The 24,995-nt window shown below is 43.9% G+C and overlaps 1 protein-coding gene across 4 annotated transcripts in view; it reads left to right on the forward strand.

The window, feature by feature from the left end:
- Rbm20 (RNA binding motif protein 20) overlaps positions 1-24,995 on the forward strand; it is a 181,785-nt gene that overhangs the window by 88,290 nt on the left and 68,500 nt on the right. The window contains exon 2 of one of the 4 annotated variants that reach the window (XM_058581300.1): positions 22,519-22,685. The exons of the other annotated variants lie outside the window; for them this stretch is intronic. The gene's annotated coding sequence lies outside the window, so the exon portion shown is untranslated. The remainder of the gene's footprint in view (positions 1-22,518; positions 22,686-24,995) is intronic. 4 annotated transcript variants of the gene reach the window in all.

Here is a 24,995-nt window from a genome sequence, read left to right on the forward strand (position 1 = left end):
CAGCCAGGCTCAGAGGGCGCAGCTTTTGCTGTAATCAATTAATCCCCTGAACCCCGAGTTCAAATAGTTTCAGCACTTTGTACCCAGCATGTAAGGGGAGGGGCTCAGAAGTTGACAGTCTGCAGAAGTTCACTGTTTTGGGCAAGTTAACCCTTCAAGGACAACACCTGAGAAGGGGAGAGCTTCTTCTCCCCCTTCTTTCCTCCCCCTGCCAGCTGTTACCATGGAGCCCAAGTGGTAACTTCTCTTATCTTAGAAATGTAGACATCTCTGGGAAGCTCCAGCTCAAGGCCAGAGGCCTTGTTAAAGAATTTGTCTTTTTTTTTTTTTCTTCACATTTTGCATTTGCAAACACAATTTTAGAAACAACTATACTGGATACATGTTTGTGAAAAACAAGTAAAGGGGCGTTCAGAACCTGGAGTGCTGATTTCTTCCCAGCCAGTAGCCAAGTAAAATAGAGCAACAGGAAAATAGGAAGTTTAACTACATTGAACTTTTTTTTTTTTTTTTTTTTGGTAGAGACTCTTTTGCTTATGGTCTTAAAATGAATTATGGCGAAGATTTCTAGAGAAGCTTAGTTACGATTTTTTGTGGAGGAAGGGGTTCCACTACAAGAGAGCCTGGTCAAGTGCCTCCTACACATCCAGGGCTTGTCCTCTGAGAGAACAGTTTGCTTGTCGTAGAACTCCTCCAAAGCTCATGGGAAGGCATTTTTATCCTCATCTGTGGATAGGAAAACTCACTTCCAGGGATAACTAAGTAGTAGACCCAAAGCTAGATTAAAAAAGTTTTTTTTTGTTTTTAGTTGCAGATGGACACAATACCTTTTTTTTTTTTTTTGTACCAGGGATTGAACTAGGGCATTCGACCACCGAGCCACATCCCCAGCCCTATTTTGTATTTTATTTAGAGACAGGGTCTCACTGAGTTGCTTAGCCCCTCCACTGCATCTGGCTAATACCTTTCTTTTATTATTTTTATGAGGTGCTGAGAATCAAACCTAGTGCCTCACACATGCTTGGCAAGTGCTCTACCATTGAGCCACAACCCCAACTCCGGAAAGCTAGATTTTTTTAAATTTAGATTTTTTAAATCTAGACATCCCTTGCTAATTCTTAAATAGATTAAAAAGAAAACAACTTTTTTTTAAAGTTTTATTAATTTTATTTTTTAAATACATGACAGCGGAATGCATTACAATTCTTATTACACATATATACCACAATTTTTCATATCTCTGTTTTTTATAAAGTATGTTGACACCCAATTTGAGTCTTCATACATGTACTTTGGATAATGATGTCCATCACATTCTACCACCCTTGCTAATCCCCTGCCTGCTCCCTTTCCCTCCCTCCCCTCTTCCCTATCTAGAATTCATCTAATCCTCCCACACTCCCCCTCCCTACCCCGCTATGAGTCAGCCTCCTTATATCAGAGAAAACATTTGGCATTTGGAAAAACAACTTTTTCAAGTGAAGTAAAATTTCTTTTAAACTTGACATGTTTCAAACTCTTAAAACAAATTTTTTTAAATTTTTTAAAATTATGGACACAATATCTTTATTTTTTTAAATTTATTTTTATGTGGTGCTTAGAATCAAACCCAGTGCCTTGCACGTGCTAAGCAAGTGCTCTACCACTGAGCCACACCCCCAGCCCGACATGTTTTAAATCCTTTAAGCTGTAATTTTGCGTGCTTTTCTTTGTTAACTTGCTCTGTGATAATGCAACGTATAATACCTTTTAATGTTCATGCAGTGTTTGAAGTGGAGAAATGACACTTTCACTTACAAATACGTGGAGAAAGTGGTGTTAACGTTTTCCTTCATCAATGAGAAAACAATGGGTAGCAATGGGTTTAGTTATTCTGTGGGAAGAAGGAATTTCCTGAGATTGAATCGCTGGCAGGAGGAGACTGTTATTTTTTGCTGACCAAAAGAACATGAGAACTTTCCAGCTAAAATGCTAGCTTAAACTGTGAAAAGTATCAACAGCATTCAGCGTGCTTTTTTGAATCTACCACACCAGTCAGGTCAGCAAACCTGGAGAGTCTGTGACCTGGGCCATGACTGCTTTCTGTCCCTATGGATTTGCCTATTAGGATATTTCCTGTCAGTGGAGTAGATGGCCTTTTGTGGATGGCTTCTTTCATCATCTTCTGGTATTTTCGTGGTTGAGCTTTGTTGTTCAGCCTTCATTTTACATTCTGAAAAACTGCTATGTTAAAGACACTGTGGGGCATGAACCAAGAAGAAATCAGGGTTCATGACCTAAGGATGCTTGTCTGCTGGAGAAGAGGGGCATACATCCAGCAAATTCTGAGACGAGGCAGTGACACTAGTGATAAACGAAGGAGGGCCAACATGACCCAGATTCAGGGGCTGAGGGGTGCATGTTGTGTCTGGTAAATGTGGGTAGCAGGTGACTGACATGAAGGACCTGCAGAGAGATGAAGGGAAGCTTGGCTCAGCCCGGCTGAGGGTCTTTCTGAGAAGTTTGGACTCACGCACTGGCAAATGGGAGCCACTGATGGTTTTGAGCAGAGGAGTGAAGGGCTCCACCTGGCTATTTGGGAAGACAGCCCTGGTGGCTTCATGGAGCTTCATTTGGGGCTGGGAGTGGTGGGAGGGGGCATTAGAAGGAGGAGACAGATCAGAAAGCTGCTGCAATAATCCAGGCAAACATGTTGACCAGGGCCTTAGCAGTGGGCATGATGAGGAAGAGATGGAGACTGCCTGCCTGCTCTGTCCTGCGTTGGCCTGCATGTGTCTGGGGACAGGTTGTAAGTGATAAAAGACTTTTATGGCACAACAAGGGAAGTCTTTATGTGCCTCCATGGCAGACCCTGGGCAATGGCTTCTCCCATTTCCACAGTTTGCCTTCAGTCCTGTGAGCCAACCATCAGGGATTTTCAACCTTTAGACTTAGTGCGAACTTCCTTCTGGGGCTGTGGGACTTTTCAGGAACTAGCCAGACTGTCTCTTATGTCTGGTCCCTGCTGGAATAGGACTCAGGACTAGAGTAGTTGTCCCCATGCTGAGGAACTTAGAGGCTGAAGGGTTGCTTGTGACAATAAGGCAAGTGACAACAGGGCTGGGGCTTGAGCCCGCGTCTTCTGACTTCCAGGGGAGTATGTTCTCCTCTGAGCCATGTGCCCTGGCACTTGACCTCCATGCTGTCTGCCACTGAGGATTGGGTGACCACCTCCACTTGTTCTGATTTTACCCACGATGTGCAGTATAACTCCTTTTCCCCTCTTTCCGGCTGTTTGCTTGGAAAAGGGGGAGGAGAGTTTCAGGTGAGGGTGACAGTGCCTCTGAGTCCTGGCCCTGTCATTTCCTCTCCTCCTGCACACCTTGGGCAGGTGAGTTAGGGCTGGTCAGTTGTGTGTTTTCCCCCCTCAGCCAAAATTTCCATCCCTGCCACGGGAGGCCTTGAGCAGGAGAAGGGAGCCTGGGCCTGCGTTTTGCTCTCTCTCTCACCACAGGCATTTTCTCCTCAGGCCTGAAGGAGTTCCTGGTGGTTTTGTGTGCAGGGCCCCAGGGGGGTTATGCTGGCCACATTCCCAGGAATTGCATTCTCTCTGAGAAGCCAGAGGGGTGTGGCATCGTTCCAGCTGAGCTGAGTAAGCAGCCGCCTCCTGCCTCTGAAGTCACTGCTCGGCACAAAGGAGCAGGTCCTCTATATCTGAAAGTCAGTGACCCATGCGGGGACCAGTTAATCTCTGCAGATAATCCTTGTTCATTTGGGATAAACAAGGAGGGCCAGGAAGGATCAACAGGCTCCAGAGGACACTCAAATCCCAAACCCTGGCAGAATTCACTTTTTTAAAAACCAGAATCCTTCTATTTCTTCATGAAACCCCAGAGCACAGCTAAATGTAGTACCATCTACACACACACACACACACACACACACACAGACTTAAAGAGTACTCAGAGCACTCATTTTACAACCCTCAGGCCTAAAGATTCTCCAGTATCTATCATATTTGCTGGGGTCAGAAAATCAGGAAGTATCAATAACAAACAACACCATAGTAGTGGAGTTTAGGATTAAGTAAACCAACATTCATTGTGAACCTAGCATGGTGGTGAGTATTGTGCTATAATGGATGGGAAGAGATATGGGATTTAAACCTTGCTCTGATGAAGTTTACTAGTTGGGAAGATGTGATCTAAGAACATAGGAAAGACCCTTCTATGACCAGCATCATGCTCACTGGGAAAACCTGAGAAGCATTCCCAGTCAGAGTCAGAAATAAGGTAAGAATGTATATTGCCACTGCTTTCAATAAATTGTGCTTGAGGGCCCTGCCAATACAACAAGACAAGAAAAACAAATGAAGCAAGAGGATAGAACATAAGAGACAAAGTTCTTGTTATAGGAAGATGATATAATTGTATATTTTCAAAATCCAGGAACTTTCAAAAGTGTTACATATAATAAAATAGATAAGCAGAAAGACAGGACATGGTGTCAATCTATCAAAAGTAATATCATTTCTGTAGAATAGCAATAACCTGTAGGAAATGTTATAGAGAAAAAAATACTGTTCACAATAGCAACTAAACTTTAGGGTACCTAGAAGTAAATTAAATAAAACATAAGACTTTAATGGAAAAACTCATTAAATTTTCAGAGTATGTAATTCATGGAGAATATGTTCATAGATGGAATAACTCATTAACATAAAAGCATCTCATGTGAGACAATTTCAATTAAATTCCCAATAGGGTTTCTCTTGGCCTTACACAAACTAATTCTAAAGTTCATTTGGAAGAGTAAGATACATTACTAGATCTGATACTTCCGGGGGAAAAACAGTAAGAAGATCAGGAAAACAAATTTGAGAACTGGGAAACAATCATTGTGAATTAAGCATGCAGTAGTTGTGCATTATCAATCAGTGGGAAAGGCTGAACTCCTCAGTGACTCATTTTGAGAAAACTGGATTTCTATAGAAAAATACTACATTTATATCTCACAATATACCCAAAGATAAGTCTCGGTTAAACCAAAATGTGAAAATCAAATCTTTAATATCTTTAGAAGATAGCCCAAGTGGAATATCTTTATGACCTCAGGAGTCAAAAAGAATTTGTTATGAATGGGGGAAAAATGTGGTATCTATGCACAATGGAATATTATTCATCCATAAAAAAGAATGAAACCCTGTCATTTGTGGCAACATGGATAAGACTACAAGACATTGTGTTAAATGAAAGCCAAGCACAGAAAGACAAATGCCATATGTTCTCACTCATATTGGAAGCTAAAAAAGTTGACCTCATAGAAGTTGAGAATAGCCAGGTATGGTGACACACACCTGTAATCCCAGTGGCTGGGGAGGCTGAGGCTGGAGGATCGTAAGTTCAAAGCCAGCCTCAGCAAAAGTGCAGCCCTAAGCAACTCAGTGAGATCCTGTCTCTAAGTATAAACTACAAAATAAGGATGGGGATGTGGCTCAGTAGTTGAGTGTCCCTGAGTTCAATCCCCGGTACCCCCCCTCACCCCACCCCTTCAAAAAAAGAAGTTGACAATAGAGTGATGGTTACCAGAGACTGGGGAGGGTGGCAAAGAGGAGATAAAGAAGAGTCAGTTAATTGTACCAAAATGTCATTATTTGGTACAAAACAGGAGGATTAAGTTCTAGTGTCCTTTAGGATAGCAGGGCAACCATAGTTAGTAATTGATTGTATTTTACACATTAGCTAATAGGGAGGAGTTTTGAATGTTTCCAACAAAAAAGATAGAATAGAAATTTGATGTGAGAGACATCCCAATTACCCTCGTCTGATCATTGCGCCTTGTATACTATGCCAAAATATCACACTGGACCCCAAGAATATGTACAACTATGGGTCAATTTAAACCTTAAAGACATGTGTTAGAAAAGACTTTTAAAAATCTCAATTCAGAATGAAAAGATTGATAAATTTAACTAAGTTAAAATGTCCTTATTTGTGGATAAACAGTATAATATTATGAGCTTGAAGAAGTATACTCATAGCCGCTGATTCTGGGAGAGAGGGAGGGGGAAGCATGGGACACCAACTTTATAATATTAAAAATGACAAAATGTTAGCATTAGTTAATGCTGAATGGTAGATGCACAAGAGTTTGTTATACTTTAAATATTTATTTTTATTTTTTAAAATTTTTTCTTTTGTGGTGCTGGGGAGCAAACCCAAGGCTTGAGCATGCTAGACAAGCACTCTACCACTGAGCTACATCCCCAGCCCTTCATATATATATATTTTTTTATTTAAATAATTTTTTTCAAGGAAACACAAGGCAACCACCAACCTCAGCATGTAGCATGGAAGCCATGGTTTGTAAGGGAAATTGCCAGGCAATTCCAAAGACAGATTCTGGTCTTCACATGATCATCCCCAAGTAGCATCCAGGGGATGTCTTACTTTGGAATTCCAGACAAGAGAGATGCACAGGTCTTCCTGCCTTGTGGGCTCTCACATTTTCTCTCCTTTCTGTGGGAGAAGTGGCAACTGCTGGAGAAGCAGAGAAGGAAGGCATTACGGGAAGTGAACTGTACAAGCGTACAGTGGGGCATTAAAGTCTTACTCACCGGACCTCTTAATTCACAGGTCCTGCCTGACTTCATTTAAGTCCCAGACCTTTCTGTTTCCCTTGACAGGTGACTCTGGGCACCTCATAGTGATAAGGATGCTCACAGCTGAGTGGCAGAGAATCTTGATCAGCTGGGACAGCGTCTGCTGATATTGATCAGTTTCATCAGTCTTCAGTATTGCTCTGTAGTCATGAGGCCCCATAAAAAAGCCAAGAAAATATACCCAGGTCTGATGGGGTGAGGAGGAGGAAGGGTGTGAAGAGTCTCCAGGGAGGATTGGTATTTTGACCAAGGTGGTCCGGGGGCTGGTGATTTGAAAAAAAAGATGTTGCAATCCTGCCTCACCTAAAGATTTGCCTGAGTTTTTTGCACAATTTTTCATATCTCTGTTTGTATATAAAGTATGTTCACAACAATTTGTGTCTTCATACCTGTACTTTGGATAATGATGTCCATCACATTCCACCATCATTTCTAACCCCATGGAGTTTCCCTTTCCCTCCTTTCCCCTCCCACCCCTCTTCCCTATCTAGAATCCATCTATTCCTCCCATGCTCCCCTCCCTACCCCACTATGAATCAGCCTCCTTATATCACAGAAAACATTCGGCATTTATTTTATTGGGATTGGCCAACTTCACTTAGCATTATCGTCTCTAACTCCATCCATTTACCTGCAAATGCCATGATTTTATTCTCTTTTATTGCTGAATAATATTCTATTGTATTATATGCCACATTTTTAATCCATTCATCTATTGAAGGACATGTAGATTGGTTCCACAGTTTAGCTATTGTGAATTGTGCTGCTATAAACGTAGATGTGGCTGTGTTCCTGTAGTATGCTGTTTTTAAGTCCTTTGGTTATAAACCAAGGAGAGGGATAGCTTGGTCAAATGGTGGTTCCATTCCCAATGTTCCAAGAAATCTCCATACTGCTTTCCATATTTGCTGAATCAATTTGCAGTCCCCCCAGCAGTGTATGAGTGTACCTTTTCCCCCACATCCTTGCCAACACTTATTGTTGTTTGTATGCATAATAGCTGCCATTCTGACTGGAGTGAGATGAAATCTTAGAGTAGTTTTGATTTGCATTTCTCTAATTGCTAGAGATGATGAACATTTTTTCATATATTTATGGGCCCTAATCTCCATCATGTGGGTTTTGGCCCCAACTTCCTTAATAAGACTCCTTTGGAATCAAGAATCAATAAATGGGATGGATTCAAACTAAAAACTTTCTTCTTAGCAAAAGAAACAATCTGTGAGGTGAATAGAGAACCTTGGGAGCAAATCTTTACCCCTCACACATCAGATAGAGCACCAATCTCTAGGGTATATAAAAAACTCAAAAAGCTAAGCACCAAAACAACAACAACAACAAATAACTCAATCAGTAAGTGGGCCAAGGGGGCTGGGGATGTGGCTCAAGCGGTAGCGCGCTTGCCTGGCATGCGTGCGGCCCGGGTTTGATCCTCAGCACCACATACAAAGATGCTGTGTCCGCCGAAAACTAAAAAATAAATATTAAAAAAATTCTCTCTCTCTCTCTCTCTCTCTTTAAAAAAAAAAAATAAGTGGGCCAAGGACCTGAACAGACACTTCTCAGAAGATGATGTACAATTAACCAACAAATATATGAAAAAATGTTCATCATTGCCTGAGTTTTTTCATCAGTGAAATAAGGCTGACCCAAGGAGACAAGCAGAATATGGGAAATCATTTCCTTTTGGCCTGCAGAGAGAGAGAGAGAGAGAGAGAGAGAGAGAGAGAGAGAGAGAGAGAGAGAGAAGAGAGAGAGAGAGAAGAGAGAGAGAGATTTGAAGACAAAGAGAAAGGAGGAGGGTAGCATGACTCTGATTGAGTATTTATAATTATAGTTTTTGTTGCTGTCAATACAGTGAGGGAGTGTGTCCAAGATCTGAGTGATCTTAAATATCATGTGTGTGGACAGATTCTTCAAACCGTACAGGATGTCTCTGCAAAATCTGCATGAAGGATAACAAGAGAATCAGAGTTGGAAGATGGGAGCACTCTCTAATGGTCCCTCTCCACCATGGAAATGGATTTTAAGAGACTCTATTGAGAATCTAACCAACTGGAGAGGCGGTTGCAGCAGCATCAGATTGGGGTGTAGACAACACGCTCCCTTCATTCAGGATTTTTTCCTCTGTCTTCTCTTTATTGGGAGAAGAGGCATTTCTTCATTTCATTTGCCTTTTCTTCTTGGCATCTTCTGGGTATTTTTTTCCCCCTTGCCAAGTGGTTTGAGAAATTGGGGGCTTGATGCAGTTGTCACAATATTGTTTTGTAGGGTATGTTCTAGGGATGCCTAAAATAAACTTCACTGTGGCTATTTGTGACTTGGATAATTTTAGTGAAAATGGCCACACTGCTTGAAAACTGCGGTTTCTGAAATTTAGGCAGTGATTTGACTCGGTACCTTTTTAGCTCCATTACTAGTTTGTTGACGTACATGAAAACAGTAACCTTTCAACTAAGGTCAAGCAAGTCCATGGAAGTGATAGAGTTTGTGCAGCAGAAGTCAAAAGTAAGGGGAGGACCTGAGAAAAGCAGATGTTTGCCAGAGGCAAATGTGTGAAATTCCTATTTTCGGTGACTGGTGACCAATGTTGAAAATCTTGTGTTTTACAGCAGTTGTTTTATTTTGTTAGATAATACAGAAAATTTGTGATCAGTGAAGTTGCTCTTTAAATTTATTTGTTTTAAGGTAAAAATTGGTTTCTTAAAAACTCTGTGCAGACGTGTTTCTCAAGCCATGGTCACTGTTTGTGCTTCCCCTCCTCCACCATGCAGGGGAAACTGGGTGGTGCTTCCTCCCTCCCAGGGTCTGGGGCAATGACTGTTCCTCTCTAGTATGCTGCTGTGCCCTGTGGTGTGATGCATGCTTTTTTGCTGTGTCAGCAGCATTGTTTCTGGCAAGCATCTCCCTGGGAAGCCACGTTCAAGTCCAGGCCTGATTATGGGTCCTGTGTTTTCTATCCCTCCTCTGGTGCCACTTGAATTGTGTGGTTGCGTCAATATTAAGGGAGAGTCTTTCAAGGGTACTGCTAATTACAGGTGCTGACACATTTGTGGCCATGGGCGGCCTTGCTTAAATATGCACACTAGTCAGAGGCAAAAGGATGTGGACTTGGTTCTGGGGCTATCTCAGTGCCACAAATCAACAAGGAGAAAACTTTCCAATGTTTGTGACATATGAAGGGCGTGTATGTGGTGGGGGAGGGTTATGTAAAAGTAAAATTTGCTTTTTTTCAGGTTGAAAAATAGACACGGAATTTATTTTCAGTTTAGATGCAGTCACTATGAGTTTGGATCAATTGCTTAACTTCATTAGATTTGAGTTGCGTCATCCATAAGCTGGGGATAATCATAATTTACTTATTAGAAGCTGCACAAGATAGTCTCTGGAGAACCTGTCTGTGGATTTTTTGTTTAAATACAGAGTTTATTGGGTGAAAGCATTAAAACTGCAAAGTACAAATAAGAACACTATCGATGTTGGCTTTTGGAAGGAGACTGGGAGAGAGGAAGACAGCAAATGATCCCCCATAGCAAACCTTTATTTTTCCTTTCTTTCTTTTTTTGATGCTGAGAATTGAACCCAGGGGTGCTTAAGCACTGAGCCAGATCCTCCGCCCTTTTAATTAATAAACTTATTTTTATTTAGAGAAAGCTCTTGCTAAGTTGCTTAGGGCCTCACTAAGTCACTGGCTTTGAATTTGCAATCTCCTGTCTCAGCCTCCCGAGGCGCTGTGATTATAGGGTATAAGCTTTTTTTTTTTTTTTCCTTAAAGCCAGTTTTGTTTTTTTAGAGCAGTTTTAGGTTCACAGCAAAATTGAGAAGGTAAAAAGTTTTTCATATATACCCCCTGCACACGTGCAGTCTTCCCAATTATCAACATCCTCTGCCAAAGCGGTAATTTTCTTAAAATTGGTGAACCTGCATCAGTACATCTTTACTCTTCTAAGTTCATAGTTTAAAGCAGGGGTCACTCCTGGTGCTGTACCTTCTATGGATTTGGACAAACGCACACTGACATGTCGCCATCATTTAGCATCATGCAGAGTATTTTCACTGCACTTCCCCTATTCATCCCTTCCCACTGACCCCTGACCATCTTCACTGTTTTGCCTTTTCCAGAACATCACATAGTTGTGACCATGCAGTATATAATCCTTTTCAGATTGACATCTTTCACTTAGTCCTATGCATTTAAAGTACCTCCAGGTCTTTACATGGCTTGACAGCTCCTTTCTTTGTAGCACTGAATAATATTCCGTTGTCTGGATGCACCACAGTTTATTTATCCACTCATCTACTGAAAAGCGTCTGAGTTGCTTTCAAGTTTTGGCAATTATGAACACAGTCGCTATAAACATCTGCGTGCAGGTTTTTTGTATGACCACGTCTATGGATTTTTTATTTACTAAACGCTGAGACAGAAGAGTCTGGGCATAGAATGTAGTTGAAAGGAAATGCATACGTGCTTGATTGTTCTCAATCCCATTGTAAGTGTTACACACGCTTCAAAAAATAAAGCAGTTACCCAGAGTTTAGCGAATAAAGCAAACAGCTAGGAACTATCACAGGTCCATTGATGGGAAGCCCCTGGTGCTGAGAAGCCCCTCAGGGCCCCTGACCCAGCCCAGCCTCCTTTCCCAGTTTTGAGGTAATGTCCTTGCTTTTCTCTGTAGTTTTACTACCTGTGTTCCCTTTGTGAGTTAGGAGGTTACACACTCTCTCTACTCCAGAAATCATGCATATAAAGTTCATAAAGCATCTAAAGTTCATAAAAACTTTGATTTTCTATTTTGTAATACCAGGTTCTTGGAACACTCTCAAAACACTTAGCCTCTCCCAACTTATTTTCTCTTGTTGTGTGTTTTAATTCTGTGTTTTTTTAAAGAACATCATGAAATGCGTGGCTCTACCCAGTTGGCATTCGGGTCTCTCTTGCTGCATTTCCTACCCTCTTTGCTCTTCATTCTCCTTCCTGTTTCACCCTCCTGTGTGATCGGGTGCTTTCTGCCCGAAGCACAACCTTTAGAATCTCCTTTGCTGGTGATGGATTCTCTCAGGTTCTGTATGCCTGAGAACTGTATTTCACCTTCATTGTGGAAGGGTATTCTCGACAGTTGTCTTAGTTTCCTACGGTTTCTGCAGCCAGTTCCTAAACTTGGCAACTTTTCCTAGGGTTCTATAGGACAGAAGCCCAGTCCCTTTCACTGTGCTGAAATGGAGACATCTGGGGAGCTTTGCTCCCTCTGCAGGGTCCAGAGGAGAGTCCTGCCTTTTCGAGCCTCTAGAGCTGCTGTCCTTACGTTCCTTGGCTCTTGGCTCCCTCCTCCTTCCTCAAAGCCAGCAACCAGCACAATAACTCTGTGGTTGCACTTAGGGCCACCTAGATAATCCAGGATGACGTCCCCAACTCAAGATCCTCCGCTTAATCAATCTTCAGATTCTTTCTTTTCTTCTTCTTTTTTTTTTAATGCCATATTAGGGACTATGACCTGATGTTTTTGGAAAACTTATTCATCTTTCCACATCAGTATAGAGGTTAGTCATTATTTTCTCTCAACATTTTAAAGATATTCAACTGTCTTTTGGCTCCCCTTCTACTCCACTTATTTTTTTTTAAGAATTTAATCTTTATTTTACTTATTTGTTTGTATGCGATTCTGAGGATGGAACTCAGTGCCTCACCTGTGCTAGGGGAGCATTCTACCACTGAGCTACAGCCCCAGGCCTTGGCTCCCATTTTTTTTTTTTGTTGAAATGTCATTATTCTGTCATTCCTTTAAGGTAATAAGTATTTTTCCCTTAAGATTTTCTTTTAGTTGTGTCCGTTGTGATCACTGACAGCTATAATGTGCCTAGTGCTCCTTCCTTTATGTTTATTCTTCTTGAGATTCTGTGGTCTTTCAATGGTTCTGAACAATCCCCAGGAATTATTTCTTTGATATTATCTCAGCCCATCCCCATTGTTTTCTTCTGGGACCCCCGTGAAATGTATGTTGGACCTTCTTACTAAATCCTGCTGTATCCAGGAGCATTTCTTATGATCTAACCTCTAGTTCTAATTCATCTCTTGCTTTTAATCTTTAGCCAAACACTTCAATTAAGATTTTTATTTGTAATTAAATGGTTCCTTTCTCAAAGTTCCATTTGATTCTCTTCAAAATCTACTGGTTTTTAAATTTTTATTCTTTTTTTTAATCTTTATTTATTTATTTTTTTAATTTTTTATTGTTGGTTGTTCAAAACATTACATAGTTCTTGACATATCATATTTCACACTTTGATTCAAGTGGGTTATGAACTCCCATTTTTACCCCGTATACAGATTGCAGAATCACATCAGTTACACATCCATTGATTTACATGTTGCCATACTAGTGTTTGTTGTGTTCTGCTGCAGAGAGAAGAGGGGAGGGGAGGGGAGGGGAGGGGGGATAGTAGAGGATAGGAAAGGCAGTAAATGTTTATTCTTTACTTTTTTTTTTTTTTACAGTTTCTTGTTCCCTGCAGATGCTAGCATGCTCACTGTTTACCTTTTCATGTGGTGAGCACAGGTGAACCCAGTAAGTCTGTGTGGGAAGCTTGTCCATCTCAGTGTCTACCCCTCTTCCTTACACTGGTCCTCATTCATGGTGCTTATTTCTAAGGACTCCTGATTAACTATTTCCTTATATGCTTGACCACATTGCTAGTTATTGGTCATAAGAAAGTATTTGTGGAGCTCTCTGAGCCCTAGGGTAAGTGCTTTCTCCTCTTTAGAAGAGTCCCTACAAACCAAAGTCACTGCCCACCTGTGCTCTCCATCCCCAGGTGCAGATCTTTCAGGGGTATTTTACCCCCTCCTTTTTTCTTTTCCTGCTCTGCTTAGGTTTCTCCCTGGGCCCTAGGGGTGGGAGGGACAGGAAGTACCAGATTAATTCTGGTTTATTCTAACCATGAGGGTGTGGCCCTTCAGGCCCAGCTTAATGAGGTAAAGGTCCCCTGTGCGAGTGTTCATGTTGGGTGTGCTCTGGGCCCTGACCTCTGTCATCCTCACCCCTCCAGTGACTACAAGGAAGATCAACTGTGCACTCAAATACTCCACGGGTGTCTGGGTTCATGCTTCCCCTCAAACTGGCCTGACAGGACTGTGCTAGCTTTCAGCCCTTCAGTGTTTTTAAGGTGACATATCCACAGCTGTTTTCGGCCAGAGGATTTGGGATCTAAATAATCCAACCCACCCAACCTGCTCTTATGGGAAAAAGCTATTACATTTTTATTGTATAAAATTATGCTTATGTGCTTAACAACTCTTATTTCTCCTTAGGAAATTTAGAAACTTCAAGTGCAGAGAGATCAAGGGAATGTGGGACCACAAGTTTTTATTTGTGTGAAGAGATTAGTAGCCGTATGGGAGACTGATCTGGTGCAGACTTCAGGAGTTGGGAGGGGAGTGTGAGACTTTTGCTGGCTGCCCATTAACATTATGAAACATGAACACGAACATAATGAAATTGAAAAGCCCATCTTGCTTGATCCCATTTATTTTTTCCCAGGGGATAACTTTAATTGGTTGGTTAAGAAGTCTCATGTTTGCCTCAAAAAAAAAAAAAAAAAAAAACCAAAACAATGACCACCAAAGGAAAACTAGTTAGCTGCCCAGCTGCCCCTGAGCTGCCCTGCAGTGGCTGAGGTCCAGCCTCTCCAAGGGTGGCTATGAGGGCAGTTGGCTTTGATTCGGGCTGTGGAGACAGCATTAGTCAGCGGCTTCTTCTCCCATACCCTGATCCTTAATGCTGCAACGTGTGTCTGTGACCATGAAGGCAGATTCCTGACTGTCTGTGGCTTAGGATATGTCAGCGGATAAGTTTGAGTCACTCAGGTTTGTGAGTCCAGTCTTTGGCCTACCCACAATGTCACGTTTTGACCAGTTGGTGTTGGATGGAGATTTTAAAACTTTAAATCCCAAATGTCAAGACTGAATTTCTGACCATTTGGCCCTCACATCCCTCACTTAAAATCTCTGAAATTATCATCAACTAGAGGAAAAGCCTGTAAATCAATCATTGACTCAGAAAACATGCACCAGAATTCTGTGTGGAAGCACCATGCTGGTGGTGTGGGGGCCTCGCCCTTGGAGAGTTTAGCCTTGTCCTACGCAGGGAACTCCTGTGTGGCCGCCTAAGAGAGAAGTGAGAGTGGAGGAGCTGTGGAGGATGGTGGTGAGAGGGGCTCTGCTGGATGTTTGTCATCCCATTGCTCATGGAGTTGATGTGCTGATCTGGCTTCTGCCGTCCTCACACCTCACTGTGCATCTCTCCCATGTCCAGGCTCCTGGCAGTGAGCATGACCTTCCCTCTCATAGCAGGGACTGTCATTTTGGTCAAGGAATGGAGGTGCCTGTGCATCTCTGTTTAAGACTCAGCCGAAGACAAAATGACAGTGGGAACCAATCTTGCTGCCTGTCACCATATTTTGTGCAGTCTTATGGTTAATTGCACATCAGAGAGGACCCAATTTCCTGGAAATCATATCAGAATGTATAGTGGAATTTGAGTTAATAAAACTTTGGAGCAAAAGATGTATCCCCTCACCAGTTCTCTTAAAATGCATTGTTCTGCAGTGTTGCTACCCAAGTGAGGCTGGTTCATTTATTAATTAATGTTGCAAGGACTTCAGTTAAACCCTAGGCAAACAATTGCTGTGTGCTCATTAAGGGGAAAACAGCTTAGAATCAGATGTGCTTCCCTAGTTATAATTGCAGAGCACATTGCCAAAGAGCTTCTTCATAGCTGTCCCCGGCTTTCTTGGCAAGCTACAGGGTTGTTACCTCCAGCCCCCCAATTTCCTTCACCGAAAGGGTCCCTTCCTACTATGGTTCAGAGGACAGAGTTCACATGCTTTTATTTTGCTTTCTATTTGTTTATTATTCTCCTCCCAAGCACATGTTATTTTTCCTCCTCCTCCCCCTCCTCCTCCTCCCCCTCCTCCTCCTCCTCCTCCTCCTCCTCCTCCTCCTCCCCCTCCTCTTTGTAGTGGGAAGTGCACTTCACTCCTGAGCTACATCCCAGCCCTTTTTATTTTTTATTTTGACACAGAGTCTTGCCCAGTTGCTAAGGACTTTGAGTTGCTGAGGATGGCTTTGAACTTGCAATCCTCCTGCCTCAGCCTCTCATATTGCTGGGATTATAGGCATGCACCACCATGCCCAGCTTCTATTTCCTGTTTTTCTGATATTCTGGCTGAATATTTTGATCCCACTCAGCTTGTTATGAAAGGTCCGTAAAACATCTCACATGGTCTGTTTTTCAGCTTTTATATCTTTATACTCTGGTGTTTGGCCATCGGGTCATGTTTTGCTGACTGTCATACTCTTGCCATTCAACTTTTAATTGAGGTCAGTAGTAAAACAAAGTTGTAAGACAGTAGTTCCTCCTGCTCCTGAGGGGTATCAGAAAGCAGTCCAAAAGCATGCAAAGTATGGAAATACCAGTGCCTTAAACTTAGAGTGTAGGCCATCCAGTTGTTGTTTTTGTGTACACATGTGGAGGAAAACTGATATCCTGTGGGGAATGTCTACTACTATGTGAGAGGATATTTTGCTCTTTTACAAAAACAGCGAAGGAAGACAGGGCACAGTGCCGGACTGATGAAAGTGGGGACAAAAGGCAACTGGGTTCTCAGGGAGCGTGGACAAAGTTGTTTTCAGCTACTCTGCTACTACTTCAGCGGGTCCCCCACTTACAGTCTCCCCAGATGCTTCTGATGGGACCTACGCTTAGAGGTTATCTTGGTCCATGGGAAGCTAAGTAACATCTGTTTGGAGTGGCTGGCATCCTGTAATCCCAGAGTGCTGTGCACCATTTATTCAACAGTGTCTGTCCATTCCACTACTTGTTTTTGCAGTGCACGTGGAGAAATGCATTACTGTCTAGACACTGGGCACATAGCAGTAGAAAAGAAAGATAAGAGCCCTGCTCTTTTGCAGCTTTTACTCCAGGGATGGGCAAGTAATAAAGCACAGAATTAAAAAATAAGGTAATTGCATAGTGATAAAGGTAGGTTCAGGGAAGGTGACAGAGAATGACCCAATGTCCTGCCTTAGATTCCTAGGTGCAAGGTAGCCTCTTTGAGAAGATGACAGTGGCACAGGATCCCAAGGGTGTCAGTCACATGAAGCTCTGAAGCAGTCCTGTCCCATAGAACTCCCAGAATGCTGAAAATGTTCAATGCCCTGCTGTTCAAGGTGGTAGCTGCCAGTCACATGTGACTGTTAAGCAGTTGAAATGTGGCTGGTGCAATGGAGGAACTGAGTTTTAAATTTTATTTAACAGGAATAACTTAAATTTAAATTGCTACCTGCGCCTAGTAACTATCCTGTTGGACAGTGCAGCTCAGGTAGAGAGAAGAGCTTGTGCAGAGGTCCCAAGAATATGGTCGCAATGCAGCCCCAGTGTGAGATTTGTGACTAGAGGCTGTGTTCAGTCTTTAAAGGGCAAATCTGCAAAATTCACGGATGCTTCCTGCTTCTGTTTTGTGGGCCCCAGGAGAACCTACGGAGGAATAACACTTAGCCGGGTGGGAATTAAAACCCCTGCTCAACAAAGAACCAATTTCCTTTCCTCCAATGGGCTCATGCCCACATTGTCTGACTCACCACTCTCGACTAGTTTCCTCTGCTAGCGTCTGTGCCTGGCCTTTGTCTGTGCAGGATGCAGCCTTTCCACTGGCCAAGCTTGTTCATTCTGGGAACGAATCCTGTCTTTGTTCTTTCCTTGTATTTTCTTGTATCAAGAGGTTAGGACCTTTACCATGGCTCTGTCGGGGGGGGGCGGGGGGGGTCACTCTGTATTTGACGTGCTGCCTCCCATCCATCCCAGGGGCCTCCTCTTTTCTGGAACTTCTTTTTTTCCTCATTGCTAAAGATAGCACAGTCAGCCCTGGTTTGAAAGAGAAACTGGGGTTTAGAGATAGTTTTACCTTGAGTTACCACTTTTGTGTTGCACAGGAAAGAAGAGAGGGGTGGGGGGGGAGGGAAGGAAAGGGAGAGGAGAGGACCCAGAGTTGTTTCCAGTGGTTTCCACACATGCTGCACATGAATTGAGCTCTTTCAGGCCCTGGAAGCTTCTGTACTTCTTGTCCAATGACTGTGCTATTCCAGGCAGCCACTGGCTGGTCCCAGCAGTGGGAGGAGGAGGGAGAGCCATGGCAGGGAGCAGCTCTGCCCATCCAGCGTGGGTGGAGGTTCAGCTCCACGAGATTCCCAGGAGAAAGGGAGGTCAGGTAGCCAACCCTGGCTCAGCGTGCTGAGGATTAGAGGAGCCCTGCTACACAGCCTCTAATCCTGGACTGGCATGGAGTCACCCGTCATTGGTTGCCCCTCCCTTTGTACTTGCATACCCCAAAGAAAAGATTACCCAGTACCTCCCTGAGAGTTACACAGAACCCGGCGGAGAGGATAGAGTGCTAAACTGGAGGTGCTGAGCCCATCTCCATAGGTTGAATGGTCACCCCACCTTTTCTCCTTGGTCCTAGCTGACTCTCTACAATTCACTCAGACCAATGGTGATGGTGCGGGGTGGAGAGAGAGGGGGCACAAGAGGAAAGGGCAGAGGCTGGGGACCTCAGGCTGTAGCATGTACCAAACAGCCCCCTTTGCGCTGGCAACCTTGACCCCTCTGGTGCAGGAGTCTGAGGTTATAAAATGAACCTCTGTGGTCCCTGGACAACGCGCTTCTACAAGCAGAAGTCTGCTTCTGCTGCCTCCGCAGAGGTCTTCCTGGAACAGAAGTGTGAAAATCCATCTGAATCATGCGCTTTGGCCTTTGTGTGGAGACAAACGTGCAGTGCCCCATATGAACACCCGCTTCTGCACGTACTTGCCTTCACTTTTTTGCATGGGGTCTCTGGGAGAGAAATCTCCACGGTGGGAAGGGGCTGTGAGACACTTAAATCTGCAGGGTTCAATTGAAGGCCCCATAAGTTCCATGGGATGGGGTGGGATTAGTCCAGCTGAATTATTTTGTCTTGTAAAAAGTTATTTTTTAACTGGAAACCAGGCAGGTTTATTAAAGAAAAGTTGGGAAATTTACAAAAGGAGGAAGGAGTAAGAAATTACCTCCAATTCTACGGTCTAGTCACATCTGTCCCTGTTAACCTTTAGATGTGTTATCTACAAGTGTTTCCTACCAAAGGGCGGTATGGCTGTAATTATTATATATATATATATATAAAATTTTGCACACTGGTTTTTAATTTAATATGAAATAACATGGGGATAGTGAACACTGCTTTGTAATGTCTTTGGGACATATCCTGAAGTTCTCACGGTTTGGCATTGGGCATCTTGAGTCATAAAGTCTAGGTAACTAGCTGGGGCCACACAGTGAGTGGACGATAGAGCCAGGCCCAGCCACATCTCACAACTCCAAGGTGAGCATCTGTTGTGCTCTCTGATTACCTCCTCGATATGGGCTGTATACCCCTGCCAGTGTGTCCCTTCAGTACACTGGTGAATTTACCACCTTTGCCTACTTCCATTGGGGATCATGGCACCACCCATTGCAGGACACGTCCCCAGAGGTGAAAGCCAGGTCATCCCCTTCCGTTGTGGCAGCTGTAGAGACCCATAGCATCATAACACATAGCAGTGTTCATTTGGGCCATCTGTGCCTCCTGCTTCTCCCAATCCAAGTTTTACCTCTTGTCCTCGTCCTAGCTCTGGAGCAGGTAGAAGAAAGAGCCAAAGGGAATAGGGACAGACTGGCTGGACCATCCGCAAGGCCTCGGACTGTGCTGCTCCCTGACTTGCTCCTGTCAGGGTAGGTGGGAAATGTGGTCCCTCCAATCTGACCAAGTTCTTCCCTCCTGCTCAGGACTGGCCTCCGGGTGTGCATTTGCACAAGGGCCCATGCTTAGGAGGCCCTCCTGCTCCATTGGGTTAACGCTGTGCTGTAGCCTTCTTAAAATTCCTAGCAGGTTTTGAACAAGTGCCCTGCATTTCCATTTTGTACTGGGTCTTACCAGCTGGACCTGCTCTGATCATACTCTGAACACGCCTTACCCTAGTCAGTTGTTTTGTTTTACTGTAAGTGTATCCTTGACATTTAGGACTCACCTTGCACACTGGGAGGTGTTTTAGTGGAAAGACAAACTTTTCAGAATCAAACAGACCTTGTTTCAGATGACTACATACTAGCTCTGGCTCTTTAGGTGATGAACTGGGTCATTTGGAGCCTCAGGGTGCTCATCTGTAAAGTGGAGTGAAGACTGAGAGATGAGTGAAGCAGATCGCATAGCGCCTCACGTACACACCCACGCTCCATGTTGCCTCTTGTCCCTCCCTCCCAGTGCTGGTATACAGTAGGTACTTAACAATTTACTAAATATTAGATTGAATTTCAGTTTGTGCTTCTCCATTTCCAGATGTCACCTAGTCTCTGGGTAAGTGCTAGGACCATTCTGTTAGAAGGGCTCATTCCAGGTATTGAATGTGATTCCACGTTCACACTTGAGGAATCGCACCCTGGGCCGTGTAACTGGGCTGCTTCTTTTAATAAAATGAAAGTTCACATTCAACGTATCATGCTACAGAGCTCCGGCTAACAGACACATCCCCGGCTGCACCAGGTTCTGGGCTGTGTTGGATGTGTACCTTCTCTCACAATCCTGGAGGTGGGCGTGAACCCCAGACCCCTTTCCTGTGGCCAGCTGTGGCCGGCTGGCCTCATGGTCTTTGTTCTGAACCACTACACACCACTCCTCTCCCTCGAGGGGCAGGTGGGAACACGGCCCGTGGGTTCTGGTTTGGGGGTGTGTGGAGGAGCACTTTTCAGTAAACTCTGATCCAAAGAAAGTCCTGGGCATAGGCTGAGAAAGGGCAAATGTCCCGTGGCAGATTGGAGTGGAGCCTTGTGCCCTGGGGAAACCCAGTGGATCAGGGAGGGACCAAGGCCTGGGCAGAAGTGAAGCTGTGGCCAGGTTGGCTAGTTCCTGTAGGTCAGGATCTGGGACTGGCGCCTTGGGGTGTCTGGGACTGAGTTTGGGGCCGAGAGCCAACTGAGCCTGGGGCGGCCTGTGGGCTGTGACTGAATTAGGCCGCGGAGCCCATGGGCTCTCCTGGGAACGCCCTGAGGCTGCTGGTGGTGGGGTGCATGTCCTTGGGGGGCAGCTGGGAGCAGGCTGTTCAGACAGATCTGAGAGGCTTTCACTTTGGTTTTGCAGTGAGCTGTATAAGCATCACACACAGAGTCAGCCATCAGCCCCAGCAGGAGGGAGACCTCCCTGAGGCCGGCGCACCCATGGATGGTAAGGGTAGGAGATGAGCCGCCCCCCATCCCCCCATCCTCCACCAGGGTCTAAGAGCAGGAGAACCTACTAAGCTTTCATCATTAGGTTGTTTATAAGCTCTTCGGGGTTTTTAACCTTTTAAAAAACATACTCTGAAAAAAAAAAAAAACATACTCTGTGGAATCATTTTGGAAGGGGATGAATGCCCAGGCATTGCAGATGAACACTGGATTGTCCCAAATGGGACAAATTGGGATGATGATTGCTTTACACGACCTGGCAATGAGGCACCTATGACAGCAGATTTTGATTTAGAAAATCATGTGAAAGTGAGCCGCGCGCCGTGGTGCATGCCTGTAATTCTAGTGGCTTGGGAGGCTGAGGCTGGAGGATTACGAATTCAAAGCCAGCCTCAGCAAAAGTGAGGCTCTAAGCAACTCACTGAAACCCTGTCCCTAAATAAAATACAAAATGGGGCGGGGGATGTGGCTCAGTGGTCGAATGCCCCTGAGTTCAATCCCTAGTACCCAAAACAAAAGGGAAAAAAAAAAAGAAAAAGAAAATCATGTGAAAGTGGTTTGATGGTTGAAGTATGAGCTTTGGAAAGAGAACAGTTAAAAAAAATGGTGGCTTCTGGAAAGCTTTGTAAGTAATTAAACTGTAAAATATATCAAACCCATCATTTAACCCCAGGGCTTTAGTAACTTCTTCCCAGGGAGGAGCATCTTGGCTTTTTTATTTTTCTCCTTCTTTTAAGCTTTAACTTTCTTCCTCCCTTCTCCTCCTTTCCCCTCCCCTCCCCTTCCATCATTTTTTCCTTTCTTTTGTGTTTTCTGTAACCCTGGTTGGGGTCCTTAGCCTTAGAGCGGTTTCTGAACCACAGTGTTTTGGATATTGTGGTTACTCCACTCCTGTCTCTGCCCAGTAAATGCCAGTTTACTGCTTTAGGTTCTGACCACCAAAATGTCTGTGGCATTCCCTGGGAGGCAATGTCACCCCAGCTGCTGCTTGGAGGAAAGAACATTTTTCCTACTGACAGATGTTGCTAGGCAGGTGAGGTGATGGGGGGGTTCTCTCACTTCATCTCTCGTTCTACCAAAAAAAAAAAAAAAATGCAAAAGAAAGGGCAGGGGTGCAGGAGGTTTGCTAGTTGGGAGACTGTCGGTGCTGTCTGATGTGGCTACATTGCTAAAGGTTCTTGTGGATACCTTCAGGACCAAATTGTCACCTGTGTAATCCAGAGTAACAAACAAGCAAGCGAACTAAAAATAAACCCCCAACATCAACAACAACAAATAGGGAAGTAAACCAGGCCAGGAGGCTTTGGAATTTAACTGAAAATTAGCTTAAGACTCCTTCCCGCAGAAGCTTTCTCAGGAGACCTCTCTGCATAGGGCTGGCTTGGGTGTTGATATGTGAAGAGGCTGAGAACATGTGGCATAAACATCGACTGATATTGTTGGCCATTTAACTCAGCCTGTGTAATGCAGCAGGAATGGCTCCCGGTGGCATGTGACTCCCCTTCCAGACCGGTATGCAGTGGCTGGGACCACTCTTTCTCTTTCCTTCTCTCCTTTGCTTACACGCCCCCCTCCTCTGCCCCTTCCCAGGTTCGTGAGAGCTTAAGTGGAGGCTCTTCATGATTGGCATGCAGAAAGCTGGTAGAATGTTGTTGGAATTTTCTAGGGAGGTTCATGCGCGACACCCAAAATGACTCCCGGCTTCGGTGGCCGCAGGTCAGCACTTCATGTCAGGTGCCCTGATCTGTTTCAGAAAGGTAAGGTTGCATGACGTCACCCTACCTCTCCCCAGCCCAAGGGGAAATCGAGGGGTTCTTTTTATTCTTTAGTCCAGGTGGCATTTCTGACCATATTCTTGGCGCTAAGCGTTTGTGCATGAGTATGCGTTTTGTCTGTACCTCCACCCCCTCCTGTTTAAAAGAATTTTAATAAATGATTCACAACGGTTGTTTAACATGTGACCTAAAACGGTACCTCATGACCCCAGTGAAATCAGCGATCCCAATGTCAGTAAGTCTGTGTGCTCTTTTTATGCCACTTACTAAACTCTTTCATAAAGAAAAATCGCGCAGCTACTGGAAAACAGATTGCATTATCACCAGATCGGGGGACAGCAAGGGGACCGCATTCAGAATTCCGAAATCTTAGGAAGTCTCTTAGGGTTGAGGTGTCCTGTGTTAATTGCTGGAATTTTTCGACAATGGAAAATGAATGTAAAGGCATGAAGTGTCTCGCGTCTGTTGAGTGCAGGATCAGACTCATTCTGAAGCCGGAGGGAGTGCCGGGGTTAGAAGCCATGGGCAGGGGAGGTTTTGCCAGGAGACAATGCTCGTGGCTTCTAAGTACCTCCGAAGTTGGCCGCAATATGAATTTCAGCAACTCTTGGGTATCTTTAAAAAAAGTTAACAATTTAAAGCAAAACTCTTTTAATAGTCCCCAAGCAAACAAGTAAGCTATAAACTTCCGTAGTGAGGCTAGAGGACATATTTGGACCCAGAAGTGATGATCTGTTAGCAGCCTCAAGTACAACCAAACATGACTCACCTCGTTTTTTTATCTGATGCAATTAAAAGTAGCTTCAACACCCGCGGTAGAGGAATACTGGTTTTCAAGTCCACACTCATAAAAAGCAAGTCCACACTCATAAAATGGACCTATAATGTATCCTGTACCATGTGAATTTTTTTAGTCTTAAAAAAAAAGAATCCATCATGTAGCTTTGCTCTTGGTTTCTGCCTTCTATGCGTTAGAATCTTTTTTGCTTTTCCTGCCTGTTTTTTTTTTTTTTTTTCTTCACATTTTTGCAAAGATGTCAGAAAACCGAAGGGAGAGAGATGGTATTTTCACACACTTGCCCCTCCCCCACGTGCATACATACACTAACAGCTGCCATGTATGATTTTGTGGAATTTGATATTTTGAACAAAATTACTTCCTTACTTTCCATAGTAATATAATAATCAATTTTACCATAGAGGACTGTGTTCATGTCAGGCCTTGGCTGCTCCTAATTAGCAATGCATGGGGTGGCAGGGAAAGCGCTGGAGAGCAGTTTCAAGGGAAAAATCAGCCTTCAAGTTTTACCCAGGCTGGCCTCTGCCCAGGCAGCTCTCTGTCTGCTTGGATGTTAACCACAGGTTTAGTTTGCGGTGTTCTGAGAAAATATTGAGAGCAGCATGTGCAAATGAAATGGAGATGGGCCTGTCCCTCTAAGGCCTGCTGCTTTGTCCCTTTTTTTTTTTTTTAAGTTTTTTTTTGTTGTTGTTTTGTTTTTTAGTTGTAGATGGACACAATACCTTTATTTTATTTATTTATTTGTATGTGGTGCTGAGGATCAAACCCAGTGCCTCCCATGTGCTAGGCAAGTGCTCTACCACTGAGCTACAACCCCAGCCCCTTTTATGTTCACTCTCCAGTCACTTTTAGAAGGCCACAGCTTTATAAGATAGAGGCAAAAGCCAGAACTAACTTACACATATTCTGTCTTAGGTGGCACTGGGTTTTAGTGGCTGCAGTCAGAAAGGTGCGTGTCTCAAGGCACCCACTTTGGGAAATGGATGTTTTCCCAATGAGTAGTTAGACAGTTTATAAAGTTCCAACCCTAATGTTCTCATTTAGTGGAAGGGATTTAAGGGAAATAAACCCTGCGTATTCCCAACACCCAGAGACCCGTATGCCTTACCCTTTCTGATGAAATAGCACATTCTGCTAAGGTCTACATTCCCATAAGCTTAAAGACAGTCAGAAATTCAAGTCGGTTGAACAAGTGTTTTTTTGGGGCTTCTAATCTGCCTCTAGTAGCACTGGGCCAGGCAGGCACTTGGGAGTTTGAAAGATTTCAGGATGTGGATAATGTTCTTAAAGCTCTTACAATTTAGAAGGCAAAGGTCCTCTCTGGCAAACCTCACCTGGTTTTCTGCAGCAGAAACTGTATTTGTCCTCTGGGGGATATCTTGTCACAATGATTTTTGTTTTCGTTTGGCTCCGGGGATTGAACCCAGAGGCGCATTACCACTGAGCTCCAGCTCTAGCTAGCTCTTTTTGATTTTTCTTTTGAGACAGGATCT

This window comes from Marmota monax, unplaced genomic scaffold (genome assembly GCF_021218885.2).
Source record: "Marmota monax isolate L192 unplaced genomic scaffold, Marmota_monax_Labrador192_F-V1.1 WCK01_AAM20220418_F8-fsc00004, whole genome shotgun sequence".
NCBI classification, from domain to species: Eukaryota; Metazoa; Chordata; class Mammalia; order Rodentia; family Sciuridae; genus Marmota; species Marmota monax.